This window comes from Haliotis rubra, unplaced genomic scaffold (assembly GCF_003918875.1).
Source record: "Haliotis rubra isolate DU_JTF1 unplaced genomic scaffold, ASM391887v1 Scf147, whole genome shotgun sequence".
Lineage (NCBI taxonomy): Eukaryota > Metazoa > Mollusca > Gastropoda > Lepetellida > Haliotidae > Haliotis > Haliotis rubra.
This window is the reverse complement of record NW_025765414.1, coordinates 1,218,191-1,241,246: the sequence shown is the minus strand read 5'-3', so window position 1 is coordinate 1,241,246 and position 23,056 is coordinate 1,218,191. Positions and strand designations below refer to the sequence as shown.

At 39.1% G+C, this 23,056-nt stretch overlaps 1 long non-coding RNA gene across 1 annotated transcript; it reads left to right on the top strand.

Annotated features, from left to right (window-relative positions):
* The first annotated feature begins 12,195 nt into the window (after positions 1–12,195).
* On the top strand, positions 12,196–15,628 carry LOC124269712. Its single transcript, XR_006896586.1, has 3 exons — positions 12,196–12,206; positions 12,336–12,337; positions 15,166–15,628. It is a non-coding gene; the product is annotated as an uncharacterized LOC124269712 (long non-coding RNA).
* The last annotated feature ends 7,428 nt before the right edge of the window (positions 15,629–23,056 follow it).

Here is a 23,056-nt window from a genome sequence, read left to right as displayed (position 1 = left end):
TCATCGTGCATGGCCTCAGACTCACAATAAGTGAAAATTTGCCACGGTTACGACTAAAAGATGGAGTCAACATTAGGACACAGTTTCATCGATACGTTCGCCGTTTATAAAACAGATTTTGCCAAGACATTTCATACGTCACGTGTAACAAATCCAGTTACAGTGATATCTAATATCTTGAATGCAGGGAACTAAGTGCAGAAATACGGAAAATCATAGACCTGAACTAACAGCGTTGCCATTTGTAACTTCTAAAACAGGTTTTGCCAATAGAGGTCATACGTCACGTGTAACACATTTAGTTACATCAAAATCTTAAATATTAAATTCATGGAACTAAGTGCCGGAAGTCACAGCCCTGAATAAGCAACATTGCATCAACTGCATGCTCTGTGTCATCATTGTCCCTAAGGGATCCATACATAACATTTTCACCTTTTATTTGCCTTTTATGTCAAATGAAATCTGTTGGATAAAAGATACTGATTCCCAGGTTTCTCACAGACAAACAACTTATTTTACAATGGATGAACGTTTCGATGTAAATTAAAAGACTTACATCATACAGTTATGTTATAACTGATGACACAAGAGTTGGAATCCACAAAACGCATTCTATTTTGTTCAGGGTTAAGCTATATATGTGATATCTTCTGTTGTCTTCGTCAAAGATTTACTTGCCGATCACAAGATATTTGTCAGGTTCAGGCTATGCTCTCCATTTTATAATATATTATGTTAGAATCAACATGTCCATTGTAGATCATTTAGAATATCTGTGTGTCATCAGTAAATAATAAATACAATTCTGCTTCTACACAGACAACTGGGTAGAAACATGCGAGGCATCTGTGGAGGAGGACAAATACAGCCACAGGGCGACATATCACAAGATTAAGTATAAATTCCCATTTATGAATCAACGGTTAAGATTAATAATTGGATATATAGAAATTAGAATTAAATTAGTTTTTATGTTTCTTATATTTCGTTTCTGTGCCTTATAATGATGGGAAACGAAAGGCGTGACTAATTCTTACAGCTTCTTGTAATCCGCATGAGCATGCCAGTTTGAACCAAATCTTCGGAATCAGAAAAATCTCATAAAATATCAAACGGTCAAGGGTTTCGTATTGTATTCTACAGCATCCTGTGTATTTATTTTATATTTCTTCATATGTATGCGCCTTTCTTAACATTTGACACAAACTGCCAGATGTGTTTATGGTAGTGAGCCTTGAAATCTTTATAAAGAGTGAGAAACTAGGTTGAACTTTACGCAGATTTTAATAATAATAAAATGTTATCACTGTCCTGCTACAAAGGGGTTGCGTCTTGGGGCGAACAGTGACGTTAGATGTCTCCTGATACGATTTTGACGATTTTGATTTTTAACTCCCTCACAGAAAGGCTTTTTCCCGTTGAGACCTTCTATTTTCACTCAAACCTCCGTAAATAACATTTACTTTGTCAGTCACTGTGGCACAACAACACTCGTAACATGATTAAATAATGAGCATGATGGCTTTTTCTGCAGTGGGACATTTATTATAATTATTGTAACATCTGTGTAATGGTATTTGGTGCAGAAGCCATTTTAACGTTAGGCTTTAGGCGTTTTTGTGAAAGTGAATAAATTCCTCAGCGAATCCTCTGAACTGTCGATGCTTGTAATTGGCTGTTACATCTATAGTAGATTGAAATGCTGAATTCAGACCGCAGTATCGATAAGACGCCTTTATAGAATGTTGTCCAATGTAACATGTTATGTTTGGAAATTAACTTTCTTTATTAAACAGAAATTCTGTCATTTTTTCGTGTTGGGTCCCATACAGGCTTCAGGCCTACTGTCTTAGATGGGCACCCAATCTAAGCACTCAGCGACCTGACCCATACAGCAACCGAAGTTTCTACAAAAACTGAAGCCGAACAACTGGTAGACTAGATCACACCTTGTGTGACAGGAAAGCTGTGAATGCACAGTGAAATTTAGGAAGTAGTCATGCATATCGTAGCTATATACAGTTTAATAAGTTGTCAAATGTAACATAAACATCCAGAGTTGGTATTGTGAACAACAATCCCTGACAATCAGCCAAATGAACAGTTACGACCAACGTAGGCTGCCGAGGATCTATTCCACTGGGTTCCATATACAGAACGCTACAAACAGTGATGAAGCGGTAAGGAACGTGTGTCAGCACAGCGGCTCCTCAAGAGGCTTCATTAAGGCTACAGATGACACACCGATAAGGAGACTCTAGACAACCACTACAGCCCATTTCCTTATAACTGACATGCAGCAAATGACAACTGTGCATGTGTTTGTGGTGCTCACTGTGGAGGCTCCGGATGTAGATGGGTACCGGAATCTGCTAATTAAATGTTATTTCCTTGATGGACAGATTCCTTTCAGACCTCGCTGTAGAGACATGCTCGATCTGGTGACAGGTTACTTCTGTATTGTGAATGAAAACGTGTCAAGACAGATGTATACAAAAATCATTCACGTGAATCAACAACAAATCGCCGAAATCGATACAGAATGTTATTTTTTGTTGTTCAAATTGCAGAGATACTGTTAAAAACACCCAGCGAAGAAATGACGCAGCAAAGCATCCGTGGGCTGTCAAAATGGCTTTGCAAGCTGAGTAATGTGTGTCCTGAAATATTGCTGAGATTTAACAGGTGTATGAAGCCATGTTATTTGACTTCTAAAGCAATTAATGTCAAGACACAATGGACTGTCGGACGTTCCCAACAGAACCATTGTTCTTTACTAAGGAAGTGTAATCCAAACTGTAACATACGTCACATTTGCCCACATCGTTAATGGCATTTTGTATTCAGAACCATCAAATTGTTTACAAAATATCAACCCTGATAACCGTTTTTCTGAAACGTAGCCTAATTTATTCAGTCGTTGATGGAAATGGGGAAAACTGATCCTAATGGTTTTGCAAAGAAAACACACAACAAGTTACAAACAAGTCTAACTATAAAACTAACCCAAATACTATGGAGAGTGACGCGTAGCATTAACAACCAACCATACATTAGCCTGTTGCGAAACTGATCGAGACACAAACTAATCTCCTAAAGTAGGCATATGTTGTGGACAATAGCCGAATTACGCCATGCCCTGTACTAAATCATCCTAATTGCTAAAAACCTTCTGCTGTAGGTTAATCTTTACATATATGTATTTCAAGACATAATGGACTGTCAGACAGAGTCGTTAAGTGTTACAAAGACTTGGGTGTTTCCAGGAAGGTCGCCTTACTTGTCAATTCGTTGATGACAGGCACAAAGCCTAACTACTTCACTCAATAACGCGTGTTTGCGTTTTGTATTGTCATGTTTGAATGGAGATAAACTAACTGTTTCCACAGACGTTACACTGTGCAACCGGTTCCAAATTGAATTTCGCGATGTTAATTCTATAGGTAACCATGTTCTATGTTGAAAACACAATTCGTTGATCTCCCGATTGTCTCCGAAGAAGGAATGTAGAGCAAGTCCAATGTTTCTAAGTGACTCGTGATAAAGGGTAATTATTACGATATTCTGATGTCAGAAATGCTCATGTTTCTTGATTTAAACTTGTGTTTTTCTGTGCGTGTTTGAAGCTGTGTTGGTGAGTAAAGAGGGAAAAGAGATTTAGTATATTCTAGAAAAGTAGTGTTCAACGTTCAACGGTTCAATATGAACACTCACACGCAGGCACCTACAAACACACACAAGCAGTGGACTCAACACACGCATGTCTAGATCAATACAATTAATAAGATGACTCCACATTTAATCTCACGAAAAGTCTCAAACGAAGTCCTGTGGACAGATTATGCTGTTAATTTGAATGACAGCTAAATTTAATGAGCTTCTAGGATATGGACTGTGATTACTGATTAGCCCAATTCTGTCTTTTAACATATTTTTCTTCTGAAGCGTCCAGTCAATCAAGTTCGATAAACTAATGAAAAACTCCATACCCTTTAATCTGGCTTAATCAGGAGAATGCCAGCGAGACCGTGCGGTACATTCATTTTTGCAGACGTTTGTCTTTGATTGCCAAATGGAACATGGTTTGGCATGTTAAAAGTTTTCATTAAAAGATAACGAATTTGTATGCAAAAAATGATCGCAAATACAAACTACTAGAACGAGGGTGTTAAGATCATTTGGGAGGGTCATCATGGCATGATCGGTAACAGCAAATACGTGAATTCTCTGATGAAATTGCTTTTGAAGCTGAAAATCCGGGTGCTGTTTTCACCAAGTTATACCTTCATTTCCAATAGACCCGTGAAGATCCGGGTTAGAATTGACCTTCAGTAACCGATGCTTGTCGTAAACGGCAACTAACGGGATCGGCTGGACAGGCTCGCTGACTTGGTTTACACATGTCATCGTATTCCAACTGCGTAGATCGATGTTCATACTGTTGATCACTGGATTGTCTGGTCGAGACTCGATTACAGACCTCCGCCCTATAGCTGGACTATTGCTGAGTGAAGCGTAAAACTAACCTCACTCACTCAGTAAAGAGTAAATCGGACCTGTGTTATCTGGCAGTAGTTTCTTCAATAGTATTCATTTGGTAAGTGGCAGGAAACTGATTGATGCTCTCGTACAATGTTCGAGCTTTGTCAGTGACACTTGACCACGCGGTTGGCTATAGTAAGACACAGAGGCCCTCCTTCTATGACCTCATTCCATCTCATCTTCTTGCTTGGTACGGAGAAAACACATACTTTCCTGCCTTAAACTGAAAAATAATTGGCATTCCTGAAGGAACTGACATCTGTTATAGGGTCTACTGTATGTGTAGTTAACCACACATTTGAACCATCGTATAGTACTTAAGATTGTAAACGTAATGTCACATTCAATACAGTTTGTTGTTTATCGATCTTGTAATCTGATTTCTGGAATAACCTTCGAGTTTCAGTTTGGGATTCAACAGGCTGTATGTAAGGGCGTTAAAAGAGGACAAAGTGACTCCAAGGTTTTGCTACCGACTTAAATATGTGTTTACTTTTGCCTCAAGGCTGACTAACAAGTTTTCTTATCTCGTCATGACATCCGTTTTGCTTCAGTTTATCAGATCATCATGGCATGGCATTTGAGTCGGCAAAAAAGTGGAAATTTGCCGTAGCTACAGATGTCATACATCACGTGTAACAAATTTAGTTACAGTGAAATCAGAAAGTAGGACTCGGTTAAAATCGATACGTTCGCCATTTGTAAAACAGGTTTTGCCAACAGATTTCATGTGTCATGTTTAATAACTCCAGTTACAATGATATCCAATATCTTAAATGTATGGAACTAATTGCAGAAATATGGAAGATCACAGACCTGAATAAGCAACATTTCATCCGTTGCATGCTCTGTGTCATCATTGTCTCTCGGGGATCCATTCTCATAAGTTTCACCTCTGTTTTGCCTTTAATACCAAATGGAATCTGTTGGATAAAATGCTCTGATTCCTAGGTGTTATTATTTTATGTCTGTGTTGTGGTCTAAATCTGAACAAATATGTTCTGTACTCTAAATATTTCTCCTTCATATTTATAATTCGATCTCCTGTTTTCCGATATCACATCAATTAGGACAATTTCTCATAAATAAACAACTTATTTTACAATTGATGAACGTTTCGATGCAAATTAAAACAGATACATCATACAGTTATGTTATAACTGATGATAAACACAAATTCTGTTTTATTAAGGTTACGCTATATATTTGATATTTTCTAGTGTCTTAAATATTCACTTGTTGATCTCATGATATTTATCATGGAACTATTTGTCCAGGCGATGGTCTCCAATTATGTTAGAATCAACATCCCCATTTTAAACCGCATTCAAATCGCCACACTTCTATTTCTACACTGACAACTGGAATCAAGATGCGAGGAATCTCTACAAGAGGGCACTTGCAGCCGAGGGCGAAAGATCAATTACAAACACTTCTATTTCTACACAGCAACATGCGAGGCATCTCTAGAAGAGATACCACAAGATCAATTAAAATTCTCGACATATGAATTAACTTTCCAGAAAAAAATATTGGTAATAAAGAAATTGGAATTAAATTAGGTTTTGTGTTTCTCCTATTTCGTTTCTATGCCTTATAATGATGGGTCAGGATTGGCGTGTCTAATTCTTATAGATTCGTGTAACCCATATGAGTGTTCAGTTTGAATTAAATCTTCGGAATCAGAAAAACAACCCAAAATACTGAAACCCATCAGTACAGATTGTCAAAGGCTTCGTATTATATTCTACAGCATCCTGGTTATTATATATTTCTTCATATGTATGCGCCGTTTCTTACATTTGACACAAACTGCCAGTTGTGTTTAAGATAGTAAGGCTTGAAATCTTTATAAAGAGTAAGAAAATAGGTTGATCTTTACCCAGATTTTAACAAAACTATACTGATATCCCTGTGAGTCCTGCTACAAAGGGGTTGGGGCTTGGGGCTAACAGTGACGTTAGTTATAGACGTTACCGATGTTTAACTCACTCACACTTGGGCTTTAACCTGTTGAGATCTTCTATTTAAACTCCCTCCTCCGGATGTGTCTAATTTCGGCGTAAAATATCATTTTCACTGTCTGTCACTGTGGTATAACATTACTTATAACTTGAATAACTTATGAGTTCGATTGTTATGTACTGCAATGGGACATTGGTCGATATGATATTTTTTTTATTATAATATCTTTTGTGTAAAACCATTTCAACGTTAGGCTTATGGAGATTTTCCTCAAGGAAACCTTAGTAATCGAAAACCTAGGAAATAGAGATTATTTGTTATAGCTACCATTCAATACAATCCTACAATCAGTATGAAGAAAGTATCAGTTACATCATGATAATTGAGAGCATTTATTTTATTGGAAGAATAATAATCAACTTTCGATGCTTGTAATTGGCGTTTCATCAATGGTAAGCTGAAATGCTGATGTCAGACCGCAATATCGATAAGACGCCTGTTTAGAATGCGGTCCAGTGTAACATGTTATGTTCTTAACAAAGTAGAAATTCTAACATTTTTTCGAGTTGGGTCCCATCCAGGCTTCGAACCTACACTCCCCAGAACTCAACGATCCGACCCACCCAGCAAGCGAAGTTTCTACAAAAACTGAAACCAAACAACTGGTAAACTATGTCACAACTTGTGTAACAGGAACGCTGTGAATGCACAATGAAATTTATGAAGTGGTCATGTATATCATAGTTATATACAGTTTATTAAGTGGTCAAATGTGAAATATGTTACATTCTGGAATACACTTTCTTGGTAACATAAACATACCGAGATGAACAACAACCCCTGTCCATCAGCCACATTAACAGTTACGACCAACATAGGCTGCCGAGGATCTATTCCACTGGGTTCCAAATACAGAACGCTACAAACAGTGATGAAGCGGTAAGGAACGTGTGTCAGCACAGCGGCTCCTCAAGAGGCTTCATTAAGGCTACAGATGACACACCGATAAGGAGACTCTAGACAACCACTACAGCCCATTTCCTTATAACTGACATGCAGCAAATGACAACTGGGCATGTGTTTGTGGTGCTCACTGTGGAGGCTCCGGATGTAGATGGGTACCGGAATCTGCTAATTAAATGTTATTTCCTTGATGGACAGATTCCTTTCAGACCTCGCTGTAAAGACATGCTCGATCACAAGAATGTGATGACAGATTTATACAAGAAATCTTTTACGTGGGTCATCAACATGCCGTCGAAATCAATGTTGAATGCTATTTTCTGTGTCCAAATTGTAGAGATACTGTTAAAAACGTTCAGAGAAAAAATAGTGAAACCAAGTGCAGCCGTGGGCTGTCAAATGGCTAACGTGTGTCCTGAAGTATTGCTGAGGTCTGCCGCTAGCTCTGATTTTAAGCTTATTTGATCAAAGAATGTCAAATCCAGTGTCCATGTAGTTGTCACTTCAAGGTGACATTGTGATACTCTCCTGCATGACATTCAACAAAATCATCTGAACAAACCAACGAGTGTGGAAATTAGAGACAGAGAATCACGCGATGTCAAAGAAGGAGTGACAGAGAATCAAGTCAAGAACCTGTGTGACGGAGAATCGTGTTACAAGTTGCTGGCATCAATTTACAACTCCCTCCATTGTCTGTCTCCCGTGTTCCTGCAAGATAATGACAAGGGTTTACTCACCTGAACACGCATTACGATCTCCATGCCAACAACGGATTTTTGTGCCACCAGACCGGACAACAACGTATGAAAACAAAACTTTTAGCAAATCTGGGCCACGCTGTGGATCAGGAGATCCAGGGATATCATCAGCTTCTGTCAACACTCAAGATCAACTTCATCAATAGAGAATACAACCTGGCGCTCCTGAGCAAGGAGCGTCTGACAAATATGAGCTCCAAATCTATAATTATTCACAGCTTAAAATATTTCTACAAAGAAAACGTGCGATATCCAAGGAAATCACGGTTTTAAGTAACAGTTAAATATTTGCCATCTTATCTTCCACCAGAACATGATTAGTTAATACATTATGAACGGGGATGTTGGAATTTTATTCATTATCTTCTTGCCGCACTCAGCAATATTCCAGCTATATGGCAGCAGTCTGTAAATAATCGAGCCTCTACCAGACAATCCAGTACTAAACAGCATAAGCATCGATCTTCACAAGGACGGATCTTCACGGATTCACGTTAATGAACATTGACTTTCAAGAACAAAGCTATCATATAGTCACCACCGAAAAAGTAACGTTTAACATATATACGTCATACAAAGAGAAGCGGTGGCCCGTCGGTCTTGTTACAAAGGAAAATAGGAGCTTCATCTCGTTAGAAACCTCTCACTACGAGCAGAAGTTGCAGAAAACCAATTCCATCCCGGATCTTAACGGAGTCGGCAGTGTGGCGTGGCGAGTCAACGCTTTGAGAGTTTAAAGTGATATAATTTCGAACATAACTAACAAGTTCCACAGATCCACAGCCCTCCTTTATCTGTTGATGTGTGGAGCTTTCACAAACCTCCACCTGTAGCATCCGTGTAATGAAACGATGAACCTGCCTATAAACAAATAAAATCCTGAATTTAAGGAAATTGGAATTTTTCGAACTTTTCAGCATGATGACAGAACCATTTGATGAACACCGGGATTTCAAAAAAGAGAAGACACGCGAAAAGAAAAAGAGAAGAAAACCGCGGTTTTAAGTAACAGTTAAATTTCCTGATGGAAACAAATACGGGAACACATGAAAGTACAAGTGTTCTTATAAGCTTGTCCACGTTTTGAGTCAGATTTGAATGTTTATCATCAATATATGAATCGTGAATCAAGCTGTCAAAATCATATCTGACCGTACTCACTACTTAAATTCGGAATACAACGTCCTCCCTTCAGGCCGCCGCTACAAAGTTCCAATTGTGAAAACTAAGAGAGCCCGTACATCCTTTATTCCAAGTACCATATCTCTCTTAAACAAATGTGAAGATACCTAAATCAAAGAATTTATGTAAATATGTTTGGTATCTCTCTAATGTGTCAGTAGCTCTGCTGATGTAACACAAATTCCTGAAAAGGCATTAAAGTATTATTCTATTCTATTCTATTCTTCATATATTTTGTATTGCACCATGGGTGAAAATCTGACAACAGATATAGGAACACTTGTACTTCTTCAGTTCCCTTATTTGTTTTTATCAGCATCTTACGATCACTCGCCGATCCTGTTTTATTTTCCAGTATGTAGAAGAGATCTCTTTAAGCACAATCTTATTCAGAATCTATTCAGCAGCCTCAACCTGGTCTTTTCATAACGCAACAATATTAGAAGGTCACTGCTGTATATCCCCGACCACATATTTTACACAGGTGTATTATATATTGAGCCATTTCTTGAAACTAGTCAACCGCACTGTAGGCAAAGTCTCCACAATGTCACCTTTTGCAGATGATCCTGTTGATGAAACAATTAGTCGGTAGGCCAAAATTAGAATAAGAATTAAAATCAAAATAAAATTAAAATTAAAATTAAAATTAAAATTAAAATTAAAATTAAAATTAAAATTGATTAACAGACGTTTAGGGACAATGGAGATACAACTGGGTCTGAAGATGGAAATGAAAGGTATTTGCAATAAAAACAAAACTACACAACCCTACACGCGCACATACATACACACTACATCCACTCATCCCTCCATACACTAGCTCAATAGGCAGTGTCCTCGATCAATTGTTCCACAATGTATATCTCCAAAGCTGCCCAAACTGGTAAAATGTCTCGTCCATGTCCCAGGAAGACACTGATTTTCAGTTTCGTAATAGACTCACTGTTATTTGGATAAGGATAACAATTATATCAGAAGTTTCTCCATATCGGATGATTAATTCTTACACGATGGGCAAATGACAAGCGCGAACCCATGTCTGCTTGTGAACAGTTACAGCCGTACGTCCCTGACCTTGTATATCTGCATCGTTATCTGTGTATCATCCCAGGTTTTATCCATTGGCTAAATCCTGCAGAGAAACCTACCAATTATATGAAAAACACACGACAGGTTTGGACTATATGCATGAACTAAATCAGCGAGCCTGACTACCTAAACCCGTAAGTCGCCTCTTACGACTGGCATGGGTTGCTGGGCCTAGATTTTCGAAGCTCTCTTAGCGCTAAGATAGTCGTAAGTTAATGTTATTGTATGGCACTTACGACTCTCTTAGCGCTAAGAGAGCTTCGAAAATCTAGGCCCTAAAGACCAATTCCGACCTGGATCTGACAAAGTGGATCGACATATTCCCTCTTACCTACCACATATGTTTAGATGTTTTGGGTTTTGTTTTGTTTTTGTAGACGCGGCTTGTCTACAACCTGACCGGACAAAAGAAAGTAAACATATCAAACTGGATTTGACCTAAATATAAAATAAATATCAAAACATTAGTGGGATGAAACACTATAAAGGTGCAAGTCCATCTATGATTCTCGTTACATATGAAATACATCACCATCGAATAATCACGTCTTGTTTGTTTCATGATTAGCCACCATCAAACATAGATGTGTACTTTCTGTTAGTCCAACTTATTCATGTCTAAAATGGGGTGGTGGGGTAGCCTAGTGGTTAAAGCGTTGGCTCGTCACGCCGAGGACCCGGGTTCGAATCCCCACATGGGCACATTATGTGAAGCCCATTTCTGGTGTCCCCCGCCGTGATATTGCGGGAATATTGCTAAAGGCGGCGTAAAACCATACTCACTCACTCATGTCTATAATGGAGCCATAGGTACAACGTGTGAAGCCCATTTATATTGCTGGAATATCGCTAAAAGCGGCGTAAAACTAAAATCACTTACTTACTATAGTGGAGCCTATTTGAACAGGTTTCTCTGCAAGGTCGTGCGACTGCATTCATTAAAATGCATGATTTCCTGAATAAGGAAAAATACCTTCATTCTCCTGGAAGAACCCGGGGATGTCATCCATGATGCCATTAAGGCTGATAATTGCTTACCATTAATGGAAGCAATAAAGTGTGAGAGTGTTCTGTCTTGCCTCTGTAGAAAAAAAAAGTCCGACTGAAAGTGCTATCTGTAATGATGGGAGTGTGACGTACCTGTGTATTGGACATTAACGGCACATAGGGAATAGATGCACGTTGCCTGGACATTAAGGACGTTTCTGAAAACCAATTCCATCGATTTGTTAAATTGGAATAAATCGTGGAAAAGTCTGCGGAATCCCATGGAGTCGCCTGGTCGCGAGGGTAGCCTAGTGGTTAAAGTGTTCGCTCGTCATACCAAAGACCCGGTTCAATTCCCCACTTAGGTTCAATGTTTGTAGAAAATCTGATATTGCTTAAATATTGCGAAAGCTAAACCATTCATTAACAGCTGCCTGATAAACATAGACCTTTGGCAGAGAACCCGCCAGATACCAGCAGAAGATGAAATCAGAAGAATGAGATGGGGCTGGATTGGTCACACCCTAAGGAAACCCACACCCAACATCACCAGACAGGCTCTAACTTGGAATCCACAGGGGAAAAGAAGGAGAGGCAGGCCCAAAACTACCTGGCGACGTGACCTCGATGGTGATATACAGAAAAGTGGACCAAAGCCCAGAACAGGGGGATCTGGAGATCCGTAGTGGACGGCCTATTCCCCACGAGTGAGTGAGTGAGTGAGTGAGTGAGTGAGTGAGTGAGTGAGTGAGTGAGTGAGTGAGTGAGTGAGTGAGTGAGTGAGTGAGTAAAACCATACTCACTCACTCGTTAAATCATGTAATGAAGGTGAACTTAGAGCAGTTATTTTAGGTTTGGCAATGGTCGTTTGTTTGTTTGTGTCCATCACTCGGTTACGATGATACACAATCGGTAACACGCCTGACCATCTAATCCAGTTGGAAGCCTCGTAGGATCAGCATATGGCCATTCATTCTGACTAGGAATCCCCAAGGTCCCGTCGCTTCATTTTAGAGAATATTATCTCTATTTCCACCGGTTGTGTGAACACAAAAGGTAGCATTGTCTGGTGATAACAATAACTGTTTAAAACGAGGTTGTTTCACTTGTTTGAAAGTGTAAAGCAATATATTCCCCAGGTGCTACACAATGTTTTCTCCGGTCAAAGGCGGAAGAATACGAAACCCTCACTTGGCAAGTCTGTACAGCGCGTTACCCATCCACCTAATCTCCGCCACCTGAGTGTATTTTTTCAGGTGTGCTACGCTAGGGCCGTAATTAACCAAAATAACCAAAGATAAGAATATATTTATAAATTGGAAGTATTTTCACGTTGCCCCGATGAGGACGAGAACTTAAAGTTCTATTTCTGCCAATACAACGGACGTGTTCCTTTAAGAAGATGCTTTTGTGTTTTGTCTCCCCTACTTCTCAAGTTAATTAGGAGAGTCATCAAAATCTCTTTAAATCAACCTTCAAAAACCTTTGCAGTTTGATTGCTCGAAACCATTCAAAATGTGTTGCCTGATTAACTGTGTGGTTGTTAAAGCAACAGACGTATCGGAGATGCCAAGACCATCCCAATGAGTTTTATAAAGATTTGAGAGATACTTCGCCGATGACGATATGATACTGAAAAGGTAAAAGTTTAACGCCGTTTTAGCTTAAAGATGAAGTGCGGAAATATGACTTTCACAAAAGGTGAAAAACTACTGACACGCAGGATGTGTTATCATAACAAATCAAAGTTGGGTCTAAATATTGGTTCTTCGCCTGCCAGGCAAATGAAAATTACAACGCCCCATCAGGCTCAATCATTCAACATTGAACACAGCAGGTATTTTTGTTCCACTCACATCGTTATCTGAGAGTTTTTATAACGTATTAAGAGTCACTTTAATTCAGGAATCTGTTGAAAAATGTAATCTTTGGCAGTATCATGTCAATCTACAATATGAAAAGACATGATTTATGTTGTGTGTTGATGATTCAGACGTGGTAATTCAAGGATGTCAAAATGCAAAGATTAAAGTGATTTCAAATGGAAAAGAGAAAAGAGAAATTCACCTAAAGTGAGTAAGCTTGATTTAACCCCTTTTAACACTATTCAAGCAATACATCAACTACCAACACCAAGAGCTTTTAACAAATTTTGGAGATCCACATCCCCGTCATCCGACCTGTCTTACCCGATCTTTCCTTTGATGAAACTTTGCGTATGTTTTTGTCGGGTGTCACCGTTGGGGCAGGATACGCTCGCCTGATACGAACACCCGGTATCATCACTATTTGATAGTGGTTCATAAACACATGCTCTGTCATCGTATCTCATGGTGTCATTCACTGGATTGTCTGGTCCAGACTCGATTGTATACAAACAACATCGTACAGTTGTAATACTGCTGAAACAAATACATACCCATGAGATAGTCAGGATTATACAGTCGATTCTGCTTTTAGTAGATATTGCTTATGGATGTGGAAAGGGTTTTGTCCATTATATTTCATAGGTTTTACTATTTTTAACGCCACTCTCTAAAGTCTGGACAATTTCTGGTGTCCCCCGTCGTGATATTCCTTGAATATTGCTAAAAGTAAAATCATACTCACTCATCCACTCACACACTCAAGTCTGGACGATACAATGATTGATATCATGAACAACGAACCTTGCCGTCGGGTAGAAATACCTAAACGAAACAGAGTAACCCACATCCTCTTCTTTTAACATAGCTTATTGGAATCCGTGAAAGTTTTTTGATGAAAGCAAATCATATATTATTTTGGGTTCATTGCTTAAAGGAGTTTACAAAATCTGGATATTAATGCGAAAGCTAATTTAAGCTCAAAATCCAAGATGGCCGCCAAAATTTAACCGGGAACTGAAGAAGCTGCAATAGCCCGGAACAAAACAATGGTTTTGATATCAAACGACATGCATATTTGGTTAAGGAATATAAGTGATAATTTCAAAAGGGCATTTCTTGCTAAAACTAAGCAAATAAACGGGGATTTAAATGTTTCGAAAGCGTGAACAATATTCAACACTTATTGCACCATTTGTCTTTCCAAATAGAGCGCATGAAGGGCAGCATGACAGAAAGAATATTTCAGTGCGTAATACATGTGCTTATTTATAAAGCTATGTTAAATTAATCACATGACCTGCAAATACTCTACAGTTGCGTATCAATATATACTGAACAGCAAAAGAAACGCCAGTGTAAAAAAGAAGAAGAAATCTCATGGAAGTAAGCGCCCATGTTTATGGAACGTTCATGGTAAAGTGACGTAATGATCCCAGATGAGAAGATGTCATGCAATTTGACGTCCATACGAAACAGTCACACAAACACACCCACAGTGCAAAACCATAACTTTAGCACGTGCATCGACGGTTCTGGATGGAAAGCATGCATTTCACTCTGAGGTATCCTTTATAAAAGTTTGTGTCAAAAAACAGTTAAGTATTGACGCTAGGAAGTGTACACGCCACACAAACGATGCCTAGACTAACGACTGAGCAGAGGAGAATGACCATTGGAAAGTTCCACGGAGGTAGCTCTGCAACCGCTGTAGCTAGACAATTGGACTGTCATTTTTCCACCATTACACAACTTGCTCAACATCATCAGCAAACCGGGGTTGCTGCTGATCGTCTCCGTACCAGACTCATGCGCAAGATCCGTTCATCCGGGTCACTCATCTAAGGAACCGAACTCAAGCAGCAACAGTAACAGCAGCCTTAGTTCATGGGTCAAGGGGAGCAGACAGCGAGTGTCCAGCGATAGGATTAGGTGCCGTCTTCGGCTGCTAGAAACCACTGCCAACGGCCATATGTGCAGCCAATTTTGACAGGTCAACAACGCCAGCGACGTTTACAGCCCTCACACAGCAAGGGTGTCGATGGATTATCTGGCTCAGAACAACTTTAATGTTCTTCCATGGCCGTCTCGTTCCCCGGATATGGCTCCCTTTGATCATTCTGGGACAGCATTGGACGCAGGATTGCTGCATGTAGACATCCACTCACAATTGCACAGTTGGAACAGATATTGGTGTTTGGGTGGAACAACTTGCCTAAGGCATTCTTTCAGACTCTAGTGAACTCAATGAGGCGACGTTGCACGGCCGGTGTGCAAGCTCAAAGTGGCTATGTGTGCTGCTACAGAGACTGTCACTTTTCGCGTTGAGAGGTATCTCCATTTGACGGACTGTCATCAGTTTGATGCAATTCAATGTCAACAGCAACTTTCAGCTGTTAAATTGATAGTGATTTCTATAGAATAAATGATTAGACAAAATTTTGGTTGTCTTTTATTTAAAAACTTGACAAAAAGCCAGACTTGCGTTTCTTTTGCTGTTCAGTACTGATATTAAGTTGAATCTTTGATGATATGTACCAACCTGTCTGACTTTTTGATAATTTCACAATGTTGAAATATACTATTGTTGAAATAAAATGTTTTTCAAATTGGCTTTATGGGATCCAAAGGTAATGAACAATTTGCAGGTGGTATTTAATATTGCAAGACATCCAGTAATTCATTTGTATCCGTTTCATGTTCAATCTGGTCAACACAAATGAAAATTAGTTTAATATCGTTCTATACATATCTTAAACTGTGAAAGAAATCTTTGTCATGATACAAAGCAGACAGTGCACTACGAAACGGAAATGTGTAATGTCTAGAAGCACCGACTGTCAAAAAGAAAGACGCGAATATTGCAGATAAATGTGTAACTGTCTTGTTTGAAATAAGCTATCAAAAATTACGTTTTCCCGTCCACTTTCCCAGACATGAAAATAAGGTTGTAATAATAATAGCTCATGTTTTTGCACAAACATATTGTTTGTTCATATCCAGACCGCCGATCATAATTAGTACACAAGATTCACCGCAGAATGAGACCCGTCAAGATTCTGGTTAGAATTGGTCTTCAGCAACTTCTTGATGGTCGTAAGAGGTGACTGACGGGATCGGGTGGTCAGGCTCGCTGACTTGGTTGACACATGTTATGTATCTCAATTGCGTAGATCGATGCTCATGCTGTTGATCACTAGATTGTCTATCCCAAACTCGATTATTAGAGAGAGCTGCCATATAGCTTGAGTATCGCTGACTGAGGCGTTAAACAACAAACAAACAAACACCACGGGATGATACAAAGTTGTATAGAAAGGGAGACAACTCTCTGTGGTTTGCGGTTCCATTCTGTGTATATTTACAAAAAAGTAAATTCACTTGAAGCACTCGAATTTTCCACAACGTGTTTCTTTAAACCTTCATATTCAGGCCCCGAAGTTTTTCGAACTCAGGGTGGTGGGGTAGAATAGTGGTTAAAGTGTTCGCTCGTCACACCGAAGACCCGGGTTCTATTCCCCGCATGGGTACAATGTGTGAAGCCCATATTTGGTGTCCCCCGCCTTGATATTGCTGGAATATTGCTGAAAGCTGCGTAAAACTAAACTCACTCACTCACTTATTCGAACTCAATATGTCATTAAACACTTAAATATTCAGATTTCGAGGACACATATATCGGTTTACCATCAAGTCTACAAACTTCACCTACAAGATACAAATGTTTTGTAATGATCATTTGCAACCACAAAAGAACTACGAATGGCATTCTTAATAATATTTTGTAAAATATGACGAAGACAAAATCTTTTAAAAGGAAACAATCAATACCGGACCATTTTAATAATTCAAGCGAGAGTTTAAGTGGCTTTGGAATAATGCAGATGATAGTTAAAAGCAACAGCGCACTAGAATGCAGTTTTAAAACCAAAATAGAAAAAGACGTAAATATCAAGAGACTTAAATTGACAACTTTCAAACGTACATCTTATGAAAGGCAACCGTAACGCTGCCGTACCCTCTTCGCACTCTTCAAGGTTTAATAACAGCTGTTCTTACCATTCCTGGAAATAACAGACTGTAGTGCTGAGTGCTGAATCTGCATGGGTTACACAGACAATACTTTTGTCCAAGAAAGTGGCACTAATGACGTATTGAAGAAGTATTAAGGCATTAAGCTGAGTAGATGCTCAACCTAAACACAGTCTTCCTTTGACAGTGCGAATAATTGCTGATTGACTCAATTCAGCATTTAGCCTAGTTCCATGATGTGACGGCTTTGGTTATAAGTGACAATAACTAGTCAAAGGGTCGTGACCTGGTTCTGTCTCACAAATGAACGAAGGCAGTAGCTTTGTCCATTCGCAGTTACGGGGATGTTTTGTACGACTGTAATGAATCTGAATTCCTAAAATTGATTAAGATCGGGGGATGTAAATAACAAGTGAGGTCGTGACAAGGTCATCTGCGAATCGTGTGGGTGGGGGGATGTTTTGTATTCCGAATTTGGTAATACTTTGCCCCTGAATGGCATTTAGAAGTGGTACACATAAGGAAGAGAGGTTTATGGATGTCAAATTCTTTATTATGAGGAACGCAACGTTTCGGTGTATACCCTTACTCCTTCGTCAGGTAAATGTATGCTATGAGGCAGTGAGCATATATATGTATATGTAAGAACAAGAAAAAGTAATAAAACAAGTAAGATGGAGGCTTAACAATGGAAGGCAACAATTAACTGGCGTTGATGTGTGATTGGCACTCAAGGGACAAATGGTAGGCAACGCATAACAGTTCATTAGCGCTGAAAAAAACGATACTTTTGTTGTTCTTACACGTACATATATATTCTCTCTGCCTCATAGCATTAATTCGTCTGATGAGGGAGTAAGAATATAATCCGAAACGTTGTGTTCCCCATAATAAGTTGAAGTTGACATCCATAAAACTCTCTTCCTTTTGGTAATGTTTTGTCGCAATATTCCGTCGGGGGCACATTTATGGGCTTCACACATTATACAGCTTACGGGAATTGAAGCTGATATTCGGCCTGAAAACTCACCACATTTGACTCACTTGGTCTGATATACGTTTGACAACTGATTATAGGTAAATAAAACAACAACCGGTTTCTTGGCGGCCTCCATTTGAACCGGTTTTCATTTGCGGTCTGAAATATTTATATAAACTTCACTTTTGAAATATAGTGTTTTCATTGGAGGTTATAGATTTTATATTTGAAATGAATGCTGTTTTGATAAGGTCTAAATAAGAACCTCTATTTGCAGAGCTATGAGCGCATACCATTGTGGGCCATTTGCCTTGAACACAAAAAAAGGGAACTGAATATTGCCGCTGGGACATACAGGAGTGCGGTGAGGCGTATTTTGGCAGATTATTTTTATTATGGACCGATCAGCGGCGTCCACATAAAAAAAGAGATGAGGAAATACGGTATAAGCACCAAGCAAAAATGATACACCAGACAGAATTCAAACATGTGTGATAACACGGGCGAGTAAAGCCTAACGTAGACTCAGATTCATAATCACACCTACAACAACAACAACAAAACACACACACACACACACACACACACACACACACACACACACACACACACACACACACACACACACACACACACACACACACACACGAATATCAACAATCCCCTCTCCCTAAAAAACCCACAATATTGAACTACCCCCAAACAAATACAAAACAAACAACAATAACGAGATAAACAAACAAAAAAAAAGAATTCAAAACAAAGCAAAACGACCTCCAAAACGAAACAAAGCAAACAAACCAATACAAACCAATAAGAACCCTCCCCTCCAAAAAATATTAAAAATATTAAAAAACATAAAAAATAAAAAAAATTTCCCAAATCAACACCAAACAAACAACAACAACAACAACAATATGCAAACAACTGAAACAATGCTTCAGTAAACAGACACTGAAAGGGACAACTATTCTTGCGTTAAACAATAAAACCTGCCCCCATTACTCAACCACCACAGCCTTAATCCGGTGAGAGAGTTAGTATATTGCTTAACCCAAATCTACTGAAGAAAATACTTGATAAGTACCCATCAGTCCTCCCTAACCCCGCCCCCACTTCCCACGCCCACTTTTTATCTGCAGCCTTCATATGTATTAAAGGATTAAATTGATGAAATGATATTCGACCTGAAAGAAGGACACCGATTCTCACTGATGAACTAACCGGTCCCGTCGGGGGCGTGCGTGCTTCGGAAAGCAGAGAGAAAAAACAACTACAATGTTGGTGTCTGTGATGCGGAATGATGGGAGGCTCTGATCCGGGCACCCTCAGGTGCCATGGCTTTATTAACGGAAAATCATTATTTGAAAGATGAAAATACCTCCATCTCGACGCTGAATAAAAAATAGAATTGAAATTACCACAATGAGCGTGGATTTGGAATATCTTCGATACAGAAAGGGATCAGCATGTATGTTTCAATCTTTGTTTACTTGATGGAATAACCCCTGTGAATGAAATACGTGATATTTTCAAATTGATTACGAACATAGGTCTGTCCAAATAATCATAGATCGAGGAAGAGATGAGTGGACAAATAAACCGAACGCTCATCGTCAAGGTATTCGAGTCGGCTCCGAACCAAAGAATGAAGCGGACAATACTGATTAAAGAGATCATTATGGGCAAGGGAGAATTATTTATTAAACACAAGAGAGAATAAAACCGTCGTAGAACTAAAGAGATAAATTATAGGCAACTGAAGATGATGCGTCAATAGGCAAAGGGAACATAAATTAGATAAATAAGGTGGACAGAGATAAAATCCGATCCATCGTTAAAGGGAACATAAATTAAAATTGATAGATAAGTGAATCCATCGACTGAGGTGATAAATTAAAGATCCATCAGCAAAGGGAACATAAATTAGGTCTTAGACTAAGGAACCGTGCGATCATCAGTGAGATAAAACCGTCATCGACGAGGACGCAAAGTGAACAAATAGACGGACAGAGATAAAATCGTCAATAGACAAAGGAACAAATTGGGCTCCATCGTTAAAGGAGCAGTAAATTGGTCCGGCTCGACAAGGTCGATTATGGGCAGAGGTGTTTAAGCACAAGAAGATAAAGTGGAATGTCGACAAAGGGAACATGGGTAAAGACTGACGGAGATAAAGTCGTCATCGACGAAGGTCGATTATGGGCTAAGGGAGATTGAAATATGGAAGCACAAGAGATGCGTCGTCAATGGGCAGAATTGAATAGACGAAGCGGACGGGTCGTTAAAATAGACCGAGGAGACATGATGAACAAATCAGACGGATGGAGGATCGTTATATGGAACTAAGATTGTTTGACTAATAAAACTGAAGACATAGATGGATAATACTGAGGGGAACCTCGTCGTCGAGAAAGGTTGACGGAGGATGAACGGAGATGTGGAAGAACAGAGGATAAAGTGAACAAATAGACGGATTGAAATCGTGAGTCAATAGACTGAGGATTGTTTATTAACCACAGAAGATAAATTAGATACCGTTAAAGAACAAATTAGATACCGATTAGGGATCCGTTATGGAACTAAGGAAGATAAAATTAAAATTGGAATAGACTGAGGTGTCGTCGTTGATTAGAGATAAGGTAGATAGACGAGGATAAAATAGACGAACATGAAGTAGATCAACAGACTAGAAGTTTCTCCGTTGGAATAGACTAAAAGGATAAGTCGATCATCGTTGATGGAAGATTAAATAGATTCAGGAAGATAAATTGATCATCGTTAAGGAGATGGAGTAGATCGATAGACTGAACCATGGAGTGGATCGACAGACTAAGAAGTTCTCGATGGAATAGACGGTGGAGATCGTCGTCATCGTTAATAAAGATAAAATTAGATCATCGACTGAGATAAATTCGGCAGACAAGAACCGATTGAGTCGATAAATTGATGGAGATAAATGCGATCATCAAATTGTCGATAAATTAGATCGACAAGACTAAAGACAAAGTGGAACAGTGGAGATAAATTAAAATCAATAGACTAATAAGATAAATGCGTCGTTAAAGGATAAATTAAGATCCGTAAAATTAAAGGTATAAGTAGATCATCGACAAAGTACTGTCGATTAAAATCATCAAATTAAAGGTATTGTCGTCGTCGGCTCGTTTCGTCGACTGAAGATAAATCGATCCATCGTGAAGTGTCGTGGAATGTCGACAAGATTACGTAAATTAAGTATGGTCGATTAGATCATGGAACTGAAGGGATAAATGGATCGTCGTTAAGGTAGCGATAAAGGTCGTCATCGTTAAGGATAAATTAGATCATCGATAAGGACATGGTGGATCAAATCGTTGAAGTGGAGTAAAGTAAGATTAAAGACCACGAAGTCATCGTCGATAAATTGGATCAAATAGACTGAAGATTGTCGTCGTCAATAAGGATAAAGATGCGTAGATTAAGGTTGAACGGTCGTCAGACTGAAGTGGCGATAGATTATAAATAGACTGAAGACCATAGATTAGATCAGACTAAAGCAAAGGTGGTCAAATACTGAGGATAAGACGGATGGTAAAGACAGATCTCGTCGATGGAACAAATCGTCGAAGATCGTCGTCATCGATTAGAGATTAGTGGAAATAGACCGATGGATCGTCGATTCAGGGATCGGCTCGACCAGGAACAGTTTCATCTCACAATGGAAGATCGATAGACTGGAAGATTGTTTAATATCGACACAAAGATAAAATTAAATCAATCGTTTCTCGTCGATCGACTGAGATAGTGATAAATAGACTAGGGAACATAAAGTAGACAAATAGACGGACAGAGAAGATAAATGGAATAATAGGCGAAAGGGAACATAGGTAAGACAATAGACAGTAGGGCGTCGTCAATAGGCTAAAGGAAGTATTAAATGAATCATCGCTTAAAGGGGCAAAATTGAGTCTTCGACTAGAGAACATAAAATGGAAAATAATAAAGTGAGAGATAAAGTAGATATCGACAAGGGGACACATAAAAGTAGAACAAATAGACGGACAGAGATAAAATGCGTCATCGACTAGGGAACATAGTAGTCTCACATCGACTGAGAACGATAAAGGCACAGAGAGAGATGAGTAGATAAATAGACTGAGGGAGACATGAGTAGATATATAGACTGACGGAGAGATGAGTAGATAAATAGACTGAGGGAGAGATGGGTAGCCTAATAGACTGAGGGAGAGATTGTTTGACTAATAGGCACAGAGAGAGATGAGTAGATAAATAGACTGAGGGAAACATGAGTAGATATATAGACTGACGGACAGATGAGTAGATAAATAGACCGAGGGAGACATGAGTAGACAAATAGACGGATGGAGAGATGGCTAGCCTAATAGACTGAGGGAGAGATTGTTTGACTAATAGGCACAGAGAGACATGAGTAGATAATACACTGAGGGAGACATAAGTAGATAGAAAGATTGACGGAGAGATGAACGGAGAGATGACGGAGAGATAAATAGACAGAGGGAGAGATGAGTAGACAAATAGACGGATTGAGAGATGGGTAGTCTAATAGACTGAGGGAGAGATTGTTTGACTAATAGACGCAGAGAGAGATGAGTAGATATATAGACTGAGGGAGACATGAGTAGATACATAGATTGAGGGAGAGATGGGTAGCCTAATAGACT